We start from the raw sequence: 13,126 nt of genomic DNA, 5'->3' as shown, positions 1-13,126 counted from the left end.
GACAGTCCCACCATTCTTCTCTGAAACAACAGAGACTTTATTAAAAACGAAGTTGTATATGGCTATTTTTTTGAGGGTTCTTTTTTTTTTTTTTTTTTTTTTTTTTGTTACCAGTAAAAGAACAAAACATCAGACAAGACTATTGTCTGATCCATCTGGTGCTATGTTTCCTCCACACAAGCCTTGTATAACACACACAATATTTCAACTGCAAATGTTGTTTAGCTTTTAAAACAATTGCCTATCAAAGCATCCAGGTCCCATTGATAATGGAGCAAAGCCTTTCCTGCAATTGTGAGCCAGGAAATGCTGGCCCCCTTGGCAAGTCTCATATGTCCTGTTGCTTGTAATCTCCCTCCCTCCTTGCTGGAATGTGTTATTTTTAAGCAGCTAGACTAACAGGAAGAGAAAGTTGTTACTTCTTTTTCATGGGATGGAGCAAGCAGGGGAAGGCAACTCTGCTTTAAGAATCGGGCTGATAAAATTTTAAAACCACTTACCAGGTACCAAGCTACCGCTGTGAGGGAAATCTCCAGTTCCAAGCCTTGTTTTGGATGGAGGGTAAGTTCTCCATTCCATTGCCCCGATACATTTTGCAGGCTTCTGAGAACTGAAAAATAAAGACCCAAACTGTACTGGAGGTGCATAGAACTTCATTGTTCTGTACTTGCATGGATGAAAGAATGTGTTTCATTTTGCTAAGAACTGCCCTGAAAATAAATCACTTTAAAGAGAACCGCAGAAATAGAGACACATTTTATTTCACAATGATTACTGAATGTTGAACCAATATTCAACGGAACTTTTTACTGACCACCACAAACAGAATTTTATAATTTGAAAAAAGAAATGCACTCTCTCATACTTGCCTATGTAAAAACTGATAATATGGCTTCAATCTATCAAATCGACTTTTATTAAAATTATTCTGTAGCCTTACTTAAATCATTCATTTTTTGATCCCTAAGAAAATTTGCTTTAAGAAGCAGATGGCTTACCTTAAAAAAATAAAAAATAAAATAAAATAAAAGAAGCAGATGACTTAAAAAAATAAATAAAAAAATAAGAAGCAGATTACTTTTAAGAAAGCAAAAAAATATCCAAGGACACGTTAGATCCTTTGCTCCTGCTGTTCCTTCTCCCTAAGATCCTCTTTCTCCTGACTTTGTCAAGTGTCCCTGTCTCCCTTAATGAGGCCTCTGCTCAAATGTGATCTGCTGACTGTATAAAACCACACACCCCACCCTGATAAACATTCTCCATCCCCTCCCCCATTTTATATATTTTTTTCATAGCCTTTAACATCACTGATATACTCTGTACATGTACTTGTTTATTTATTAACAATATCTCCTCATAAGAATGTAAGGCCCATGAGAGTAGAGACTGTTATGTCCACTGTGGCATCCTGAGTCCCTAGGAGAGGGCCAGACCATGGCTGATAGTAGCCATTCAATAAGCAAATGTGGAATGATTGAATGAATTAAGTTCGAGGTGCTTCTTTCTTAAATTTTCATGGTGTACATTTCTCCTACACATCCAGATAGTTCAAATCATATAGTTCTACAGTGCAGAACACTGTAGTCTAGTTTACATGAAAGATGACACCAGTATATTGTAAAAATCCATAAAAGTCGCACATGCAAATGTTTGTGCATGTAGTCATCAAGGTAGTGTGTGTGCATGTAGTCATCAAGGTAGTGAAAACTCAAAAAGGACGTGGGATGTAGTTAATTTCTCATTATTATTCCTGTCTTTGCTCATCATTTATGTTCCCTGATAATTTGACAGTAAGTCACTATGGTTAGATAATGCAGCCACCTACATCTGCGCACCAAGGAGCCAAAACCTTTTTAATTCTACAGACTTTACTAACATTCATCTATCCTCCATTGCTACCAATGGCCTCCACATCTACCCCAGATTTGCAGATCCATTCATCGCAGTGTTTTTCATTTATTCTTTGAGAAGTTAGTTATAAATATTAGTAGAGTCCAAGTTGATTGGCATTTATCACATTCGTAATATCTCTCTTCTGACAAACTTTAGTATTTTTAATGCTTTATGTTAGAAAGTAAAATAAAGGGATGTATAAATAACAAATAAGTATTGAAAAGACAACTATTTTTATTGAAATGGAATTCCTATTTGACTTTTAAGCCCTCAATATGGGTTTACCATCAAGAGGAAGAGAGAAGAGGCAATATAGCTTGCAACTTTTTGTTTCAACCCCTAAGACTTGCAGTTCATTAACTGTCTCTGTTTTTTTGTCCCTTATATCACAGTGAGGCAGAATTTAATATGTGGTGGTGCAAGATGCAGCAAGAACAGTGATTTTGTTATTTTTCTGCCTTCCTTACCAAAGGAGGGTTCTACATTAGTCTTAGATGACTTAGAGGCTCTCCCAAATCAACCATTGTTATTGGTTTACCTCTCCGCATCTCCTCATCCTCCCATTCCCAATTCCCACCCCTAAATGACTTCTCAAGATTTCTCACAGGGAGAAAATTTGCAATAATGAGTTAAACCTTTCTACTTTTTTTCAGCAATCTCCACATCTGGTCTTAGATTGACAGAACTGAATCTCTATGACATAATGTTGTCATGTGGATCACATGGGCCTCCAGCCCTCCCAGGTTTACGCTGCAGACATGCGGTTAATGAACAGGTCAAGTGAGGATCCCTGGATGGCTCAGTGGTTTTGCACTTGCCTTTGGCCCAGGGTGGATCCTGGAGTCCCGGGATCAAGTCCCGCGTTGGGCTCCCGGCATGGAGCCTGCTTCTCCCTCTGCCTCTCTCTCTCTCTCTCTGTCTATCATAAATAAATAAAAATAAATCTTTAAAAAAAATGAACAGGTCAAGTGCCTGGAGCACCCTTCTAAGACTGCATTCAGTCATTAGCAAGGTGAGCATTTTTTATGAATCCATTGATTCATCAACTCTGAATATTAAATACCCAGCACTCCCTCTTCTCCTAACCTTTTTTGTGCTTACTGTCTACAGAGTCTTGGTTGTGTTCACTGTCTCTGTCCTGTGCCTCCTGTTGTCTGAAATCCTGACCAGTGAAGCAGGATTCATATAACACCTGACCACTTGTCATCTCCACTTGAATTTCTCACCAACATCTCAAACAAAACATGTCTCAAAGTTAGATCATAGTCATCTCCTTCCCTGCAAAAACTATTTTGCTCCAGTGAACTCTAGGTCAGTTCAAAGCACCACTACTCATCTAAGTGTTTAATCCAAAAGTCTAATTCATCCTTATCTCCTCTCTTTTCCTCATCGCATAATCAAACACCCAGGTCTGTTGTTTACATTTTCCTTCTATTGCCAGAACATGTTTCCTTCTTTCTCTTCTCATTACTAAAAGCTATTACTGAAATAATGTTTTAAAAAAGTACATACACTGTTTCTTAAAATCATTTTGCTTAATATTTTCAGGACATTTAAAAAACTAAAATACAAAGCATATCTATCAAATCCATTCTATAAATCCTTTATTTGTTTCTCATTAACCATGGAAACACAATTTGAAACACCTACTACAATCTGGCCCTGCCCACTCCTTCAGTCTCATCTCTTTGCACCGGCCTGTATATTCTCTCAGCTTTCACCATAGTGCATGAATATGCCAAAACATCTGCCTTACATGCTCTCCCAGTCTCTGATCACCTAAGGAATCAGTATGTATTCTTCAAGGGTTGGCATTAATACCATCTCCTTAAAGAAGTCCTGTCAATCACCACATTATTGATCTTGGTAGCTTTAAAAATTCATAACAATTGATTGTATTATTTACAGTTTTGCTTAATTCCCAATTACTTATTCTATTGCAGGCTCCAAGAAGGCAGGACATGCCACCTGTATGTCCTGAATCATCTGCTGTGATGCTTAGTATGTAGCAAAGACTCAAATATTTGATAAATCAATGAACAAAAACAATCACTGAACAATTATTAGGCCCAAGTCTATGATCCCCAAGCTGATATTTGAATTTAAGAAGTCAATTCAAAATTCTTAGCTGCCATGAGGAAATTTGAGTAATGTCTCTTGGTGAGTCACTATACCTTCTTCCATTTCTCTCTGTTTAAAAGTGGCTTCTCTCTCTAAAAAGAAAAAAAATGCCCTTCAGCAAAAAGTCCTAATAAATGTCAGCTAATAAAAGAATGAATGTAGCAAACAAGCAAGTTGAGAAAGAAAGAAACACCAAAGATATTATGGAGAGAAAGGAAAACCTAAGATAACATAAGGAGACTTCTTAAATTTGGAATCTAAGGAAGGTCTAAAGAGTAAATAGTCTATTGGAAGAGTAGCAGAATGAATATTAGATTTAGTTATTTAAAAATTATCCAAGACAAAAAAATTAAAACCAGTGTCTTCCTAGCTAGAGGAAGACAATGAGCTGTTAAATAAACAGATGGTAAATATACTAAAGATCTAACCTAGGAAGGTTTATATGAATAAGAATGAGGATGATTGTGATGACATATATTTTTCACATGTCACAAGAAGGACACATCCATCAGAATCCTCACAGTGGGCAATAAGTAGCTCTTATGCTGAACTGGGAGGATAAGACTTAATAGAGCATCACTGTGAAGGATGGGTGGAACTGCCCAGGCAAACATGTTAAAAACCACACAATGGCAAAATGTGTTTTACCAAAAACACATCAGCTGGGGCACCTGGGTGGCTCAGTTGGTTAAGTGTCTGCCTTTGGCTCAGGTCATGATCCTGGGGACCTGGGATCAAGCCCACATTTGATTCCCGGCTCAGCAGGAAGTCTGCTTCTCCCTCTGCTCTTGCTCCTCCCTCTTGCTTAGTCTCTCTGCTTCTCGCTGTCAAATAAATAAATAAATAAAATCTTAACACACACACACACACACACACATATGCACACACACCTGATTTCTGTCACTGTATACAAGACAATAAATGATTCTAGCTAACTTCAAGTCTTACCCCTGGAAACTTTGAAATTGTAGATGTAAAATAAATTAAGACAAAAAAAAGGGAGGCAAATTTATTGGAAAAAAAGCCAACTCCAATTTAGAAAGCTCAGCATGTAGATAATTGAAAGCAGTGAAGGAAATTGTTTCTAGATAGTATTCCAATTCACATGGTTTAATTTTCAACTGATAAAGTATAGCACAGCCCTGACCCTGAAACATTCGATTTAACAAGCAAAGTGCTTTGGAGGAAAGCAATGTATTTTCATGGCTCTCATAGGGAGCAAGTCTATTATACCAGTTAGGTAGACTTTTCTAAATATTAATTAGTTTTTAATTATTTTTATCATTAGGCTTTCTGAATCTTCTTAATTTTTCTCCCTAACTTAAAACTCCTTAACAGTTTTTCATTGTGTGTGTGCATCACCATGATGTGGTGATCTGGGCTTCTACCTCCCTGAGCTCTTTCTCTACCACTTCCCCCACTTTTTCCTCTGCTTTCTCCTCACTGGCCTCTGAGCTGTCCCTCAGACACACCTAGTACATTCCTAGCAAGGGACTTTTCTCTCCATTCTCTCTAAAACGGGCTCTTAGCATTTCCTGCCCCAGAGCCCTCTCTGGCATCCTAGCAGTCCAGCAAAGCCTACAGACACTTCTCAAAATGATGTTTTATACAAAAAAAAAAAAAAAAAAAATCACAGGATTTACAAATGTAACCAATTATAATGAAACGAAACTATCAAAAATATTTTTAAGCTAAATGTATTTTATAAAAACACCTATGCTTCTTTATTAACTTATTAGAATAATACAGATCTTGGGCAGCCCGGGTGGCTCAGTGGTTTAGTGCCACCATCAGCCCAGGGCCTGATCCTGGAGACCAGGGATCAAGTCTCACGTCGGGCTCCCTGCATGGAGCCTGCTTCTCCCTCTGCCTGTGTCTCTGCCTCTCTCTCTGTGTGTCTCTCATGAATAAATAAATAAAATCTAAAAAAAATAATAATACTGATCTAGAGGCACATCTGACAATAACCATAATGTTCAAGTGGTAGCAAATGTCAAAGTTTTTCACCATGTCCAAACACTATTATCTAAAATGAAAATGTCCTTGAATTGTTTGGGTAACAAAATTACAGTTGCTGCTATGACTCCCATGGAGTCTTTGTAAAATTCAAAATGGAAGGGGATAGTTAATACGGTAACGTTTCAATCTTTTTACTAAATCAAGTTCATAGACTGCCTGAACTTCAGGGGGATATCCAGATTAAAAAAACTCCTATTTCATAGAACATTCTTTTCCCAGGTAGCTACTTTACTCTTACCACAAGTACTTCCATTGCCTACTTGAGTGTCCCTTATTTTGTGTGTGTGTGTGTCCCTTATAATATGTTTTCCCTGAGCAGGCTAGTGAAACAGCACCTCCTATGTTAGTTATTACAGATCCACCTAACCTTAGTTTGTTTTTCTCTGTAGCACTTACTGATCCACTTTATATTTACTCATTTTTTTATTTTCTGTCTCCCCACTGGTATTCAAGCTGTGTAAAGATAGCAGTCAATCTTGCAATCACTGCCATACCCCAGCACTTAGAACAGTGTCTGGAACAGATTGATCCTCCAGTAGATACTTGTTGAATGCACTAGATGAGTGAATGATCTTTTAGCATGGCCTATGAAATGCTTTAAGATCTCACTTCTGATTTTTTTTCCAATCTCATCTTGCACTGCTGATGGCCTGCTATGGCCTACTATGCCTTTCTGGCCTACTATGCCTACACCACTCTCGTCTTCTGCTTTTGGGGGTAACCAAGTGTCATCCTGCTTTAAGGCCTTCATCAAGGCATCTCAAGCTCCCCAGAATGATCCTCTTCCATCTCTCTTTCACACTACTTGGCCTGGCAAATCTCAAATCCCCTACAATTCGGGGAACACTTTGAATGAGGCAGATCTCTCTGCCATACATACTTATAGCCAGTTCTTTATTTCTTTATTTATTTATTTTTCTTATAGCCAGTTCTATATTTCTTTCATTATACTCTTTATACATGTAATTTAATAATTTTTTGCATGATCTTTCATTTAATGTCTGTCGTTTAAACTAGACTAGCTCACTAGAAGCAATTCATTCATATATAGAAGTGCCCAACCACAGCCCGGGGGGCTCAGCAGTTCAGCGCTGCCTTCAGCCCAGGGCGTGATCCTGGAGTCCCAGGATCGAGTCCTGCATCGGATTCCCTGCATGGAGCCTTCCTCTCCCTCTGCCTGTGTCTGTGCACCCCCTGCTCTCTCTCTGTGTTTCTCATGAATAAATAAATAAAATCTTTAGAAGTGCCCAACCAGCATTTAAAAAAATAAAATAAAATGAATAAACCAAAAAAGTCACCGAGACCGCCCTCTATAGATTCCTCTAAATCTAAGACTTGGAACAGAATAATGAAGTGAGTTGGCCTAGCGTGAGCAATCATTGCTTGCACCTGTTGTCTTTGAATTAAATTCTAATGAGATGGCAGAGACCACTCATAAATATTTATGAAGACGAGGAGTTTGGCACAACCTGGCACTGGGCTGCAAACCCCAAGTGATGTTATTTCTTGTTCAGTAGCTTTCCAGTATCACAGCCACGAGTTCCATCCTAAAGTGTTGCCAACATTTTGATCTCCAGAAGGAGCTTCTTTTTTCTAGCTTGATTGTAAAGCCTGAATTTAGAACACACTCAACATTTTCATATAATTTTATTTTAGGGGCAATAAGCTTCTTCGTTTTATCCTTAAACCACTAGTTTTTAGTAAACAGAGTACTATGTAAGAGATATGCTTCCTATAAAGTAAGCGGTGTAAACAAAAGGAACAGCCCTCTCCCTTTTCTTAGTCCTATTGTTTACAATCCTGGTTAGGATAGTGATGTTGGATCTTAGGAGGGAGGAATATTCAGTGCAGATGTCTGAGTTAAAGAAGGATTTGTAAAACCCAAAACTGAACCAAGTTAACAAAATCAGCAATGCTGTTAGAGTTCTCAAGAAGATAAAAGTTCATAAATTCGAAGGGCAACTTCTAAAAACAATTTCATCTCTTCAGGAAACATCTCCAGGTTTTCTGTCATCAATACAGATATCTTGTCACATTTCTGGAATAGTTCATTACTATCTGTCTAGTTATAATTGGCTCTTTAGAAATCTCTTATGCCAAGCTCCTCTGCCTTTATAAGCTGTCCCAAGAATATACCAGTATTTTGCCAGTATTCTCACAGAGTAGAGAGAGACTGATAGTCTCATCAATGAACAGGACAGACCTCAGTGTCCTGTTAGGTACTGGGATAGGTATCCAGGGATAGGTAAGTACATTATCCTGAATTTAATTCTAGGTCATTATTTGAGAGTAGGACTGAATTAGTGTTAATTCAATTCAAAAAGAGTCAATTGTTAGGGCACCTGGGTGTCTCAGCAGGTAGGCATGTCTGCCTTCGGCTCAGGGCGTGATCCTGGAGTTCTGGGATCAAGTCCTACATCGGTCCCTGCATGGAGGCTGCTTCTCCCTCTGCCCATGTCTCTGCCTCTCTTGGTGTCTCTCCTGAATAAATGAATAAAAATCTTTTTAAAAAAGTGTCAATTGTTACTTGGAAGTGATTTTCACTTTCACCTAACACTCTGGAAAATGAAGCAAAAGGAAACACATCTAAGAATCTCTTGAAAGGTACAGAAATATCGATGGTCATAAATTGAATTTTTTTACACATTTGGAGGTATTATAGAGGGGTTTTTCATAAAGACATAAACCTGTTACTAAAATGGTTGTTAGTAAAATGAGTTAAACCAGTGAAAACACAGAAATTATTTTGAATAGAGATCAATTGATATATTCCCAAATTATTTTTGCAGCAGTTTGTAGCTTTTAATAAAAATTTCCATGATGGGGCACCTGGAAGGCACCATTGGTTAGGCCTCCAACTCTTCGTTTTGGTTCATGTTATGATCTCAGGGTCATGTGATGGAGCCCTGTGTTGGGTTTCATGCTCAGAGGGGAGTCTGCTTGAGATTCTCTCTCCCTCTGCCTCTGTCCTTCCCACTCATGCTCTCTCTCTCTGTCTCTCTCTCTCTCTAAAATAAATAAATACATCTTTAAAAAACAACCATGACAAATAATATACTCTGTCAGTAGTGATTAATGGTAGAATTTTACATTTCAGACATGAGTTCCATTGAAACTCAATGTAGTCACCACACTGTTCTGTTTCACTCAAGGAGGCCCATGCTTGGCATGTCCGCGTGTCTGCATGCACATATATAATTTCCACTGGCCATGGTTTAGTGCCCTCTATAATTGACCAGTGAAGCAAGAGTTCATTTTGTTCTATTCATATACTTATTCACACATGTTCCCTTTCTCTTTCTCAGAGAAAGAGGAGAAAAAGGTCAGACAAAATCTTTCTTTTTTATAATTTATTTATTTATTTATTTATTTATTTATTTATTTATTTATTTGAAAGAGAGAGAGCAAGAGAAAGCATGAGCCCAGGGTGGGGGGTGGGCAGAGGGAGAAAGAAAAGCAGGGCCCTGGGATCATGACTTGAGCCAAAGGCAGGTGCTTAACCAACTGAGCCACCCCGTCCCCCAAAAAAGTTTTGTAATAACTTACCTACCCACTATATAATGTAAACGACTGAGCTTCATACCGGTAGGAAACAAGTGATAAGCCATTTCTGAGCAACTCTGAAAAATATTTTTGGGTTCATTTTTATAAAAAAAAATCTACTCATGGATATATTTTGCAAGTCCAAGTATGAGTTTTGTTTACTTGTGCCCATCTGCATTAAATGTATTTTTGCTCATCTGGTGAGAAATCAGTTGCAAAACAACAGCTTCTCAAAATTAACAGTAAAAAACCAAACTAGTAGTCGCTCTCAATGGCTTCAGTATATTCAATGAAAAAAAAAATCATGTTCTATGTGGACAGATATTTTTTAGGCAACAGGAATGTAAGCTTCCCATAAGGGTTGAGGAGAAGGGCATTTATATTAAAATAAATAACAGTGAATATATGGAAGAAGCAAGCAATTCTGAAGAGGCAGTGATTAACTCATCTTAAGCAGGGAAAGAAAGGGCTCAGAAAGGATTATGCATCTGAAAAAGTTTTTGGACAAGAATGTATATTTCTGGGGAGAATAAATTGACAAGAGGGCAACAGAGCATTAAGAAAATGAGATCATAATATCCCGTCTCTTAAACCAAGATCACAGAATAGCATCCAGATACATCAGGAGGAAGAGAGGGGGGAAAGTAATATGCATATGTACGTGTGTATATGCACGAGTACACGTATGCACACACGCATATGACATGTCCAAATAGATGACATGTCAAAGACTAAATCATGAGACATGAATAGACATTAAATCACCTGTGTACTTTTCAAGAGAAAAGCAGTAAACTGCAGTGCTATTTATTCTCGGTCCATGTAAATAGCAAACAAACTTCATCAAGAAAGACACGTAAGTTAGAAATCAGCTAACTATGAGCATCTTCTCATCCTGTTTGATCCTGTTGCCTCTGCTTGTGCTGGTGGCTGGTGGGCCTGGGGAGAAGTTTACGCAGATGCTGTGCAGAGCCTCCCAACCCCACTCTGATGCTGCTTTACTACTTTTTAGAGGGAAATACCTCTACCTGAGTGTGGTCAAAACACATGAATAGGTTACAATGGCTGTAGCTTTAAATGTACCTCATAAGCATTAAAATTCTTTCTGACAGAGACAATTTAGTTGGAGTAGTTTACCTCTCAGGATGGGAAGAGGCAGGGGACATTTGAGAAACAGGGAACAACTTTTTTCATTTGGGTGAGCTGTTACCTAAGGAGCCACCCTTAAGAAATTAGCTAATTTCAATGTTTTGTTACCCTGAGTGGATTATTTATCTGGAAAATTAAAAAGATGGAGAGATTCTAGGAGGACAAAAGGAATGAGGCCGCTAAAAACCAGGAGAGCTTCAGTGGGTAAAACTAAAAGAATTTCAGAAGATATGTTATAGATTTTACTTGAAGGTAAAATCTCTTCCTGAAATCTCTTCCATCTCTTCCTGAAATCTTTAATGAAATCTGTATTACTCGTCATAACATACTTGGTTGAATTGTTGGTTTTCTAACCTGTCATTGTATGAACCACAATGTGGAATAGGAGCTTAGAGGATTGATGGGAGGCCGGGCAAATATGGATTTTAACTGGATAATTATAAAGTCTTGTGTTCTTTATTGAAAAAAAATATATATAAGATGCTCATTAAATATAAACATTTATATGTGAAGCTTTTAGTAGACATACCTTAAGAAAATAAAACTCAGTCCTGCATTGTTTAGAATGTAATCTAAAATGCTGAAATAAGTAATTCTAATGGTAAGAAGTATATGTTATTTTCAGCTATTTTTTGCTAGGATGGAGAGACTCCTTGCCATTTTTTTTTTTTTTACAAGGAACTATGACAATGCTACATGGAGCCAACAAGTCTTGTTTAAAACATGGCCATTTTGCTTTGTTTGGATTATAATAATTTCTTCTTGTACTTGCCATGTTCTCGTCATTCTATCTTGCAATTTTACACAGGGATTTAGTGGGGGAGCGTTGAGACATATCTGCATTTTACAAGTGTGGAATGTACAGCACAGAGAAGTACTATGCCCATGGTCCCAGAGAGACAATGAGGCTAAATCCAGATTCAAACCTAAGTAGTCTACCTCGAGTCCACACACTTGCTCCAACAGCACTAGGGTAGCTCAGGAAGGGAGCCTTGGTGTCAGGGAGTGCTGCTGGGAGCCAGCCTGGGAGGACAGAAGCAAGGCTACCTGCACGTGAGGCAACAAGCAGCCCAGTATTCCTTAGATTTAGATTCACAGTCAGTGTACTGCCAAAGTTTAATTGAAACTCTAAATGTAAAATGAATTTTCTTTTTCCTCCAGTAAATGCTAGCTATCCCCCCCACAGAGTAACTGGTATAACTTCGGCCAAGTTATCTACAAATAGAAAAAAAAAATTCAGATTCAATTACACTTTAATATTTTACAATGGAAATTTTGCCTTATTTTCATTTATTCCATGTATATGTGTGTATGCATGTTTGCATTTTTTTAAATTTGTCTACTTTGTGGAGACCATGCCTGTTATCGCCAAGCTGATCATCTTTGCTGAGAGAAATATCTCTAAAAACATAATTCTTTTTTTTTGGGGGGGGAGGGGGTTAAAAACATAATTCTTACAGTCATTTTTTTCTTATTTTTAAGACTATTTAGATTTTAGTGATTTTTTTCCCCTAATCTTCAAGGAGTTTTGCCGCTATTCCTATTCTATTGTTTTTGTTTTGTTTTTATGTCTCTTTACTTTACATATTCACTCACTATACTATAAAACTACCTTGTAGGCTTTTCTCCCTGCTTTATCAGAAACACTGTGGCTCCTCTCTGCTGCCAGTTTCTCAGTGTTGCACTAACTTCTGGTTTTGGGCTGTCTTCATTCCTGCTTTCTTTGGGTGCAAATCCTGAGAATAACATTAACCTCAGACCTGTCCCAGACTGATTCTCAGTTCTCAGCTCTCTCTCACTCCCAGTGAGCTGAAAGGGAGAATTTCTTCTGCCCCATGGTTTGGGTGAAATAAGTCATATACCATAGGAAACTGCATGTTCATTTTTCTGTGGCTTTTTCCTGATTTCTTTTCCAAACATCCTTTGGCCTCTCACGTTTTCTGAGTCACATTGCTGAATATGTTGAAGATGGACTTCAATCCAAGTCACTGCTCTGAATCCTGGCACTTTTACTTTATTTAACACATTTTATTGCTGCCCCACTAGAGATCCCTTACATTAAGAACAAGTTTTTTTTTTTTTTTCCTCAAAGTAAAGTCATATTTAAGCAATAATATAACTAATACTTTTTTTTACCAAAAGTCTTGATTAAGGTGCCCTGGGAAACCACTTGTGTTTACTGGATGAAATAAGTTACAAATAGGGGCACCTGGGTGGCTCATTTGGTTAAGCGTCTGTCTTCAGGTCAGGTCATGATCCCAGAGTCCTGGGATCCAGCCCCACAGTGGGCTGGCTGCCTGCTCAGTGGGGAGCTTGCTTCTGCCCTCTCCCCAGCTTGTGCATGGGCTTGTGCACTATCTCTCTAAAATAAAATTAATAAAATCTTTTTTAAAAAGTTACA

This window comes from Nyctereutes procyonoides, unplaced genomic scaffold (genome assembly GCF_905146905.1).
Source record: "Nyctereutes procyonoides isolate TBG_1078 unplaced genomic scaffold, NYPRO_anot_genome, whole genome shotgun sequence".
Classification (NCBI taxonomy): Eukaryota; Metazoa; Chordata; class Mammalia; order Carnivora; family Canidae; genus Nyctereutes; species Nyctereutes procyonoides.
This window is presented reverse-complemented; position numbering follows the sequence as displayed.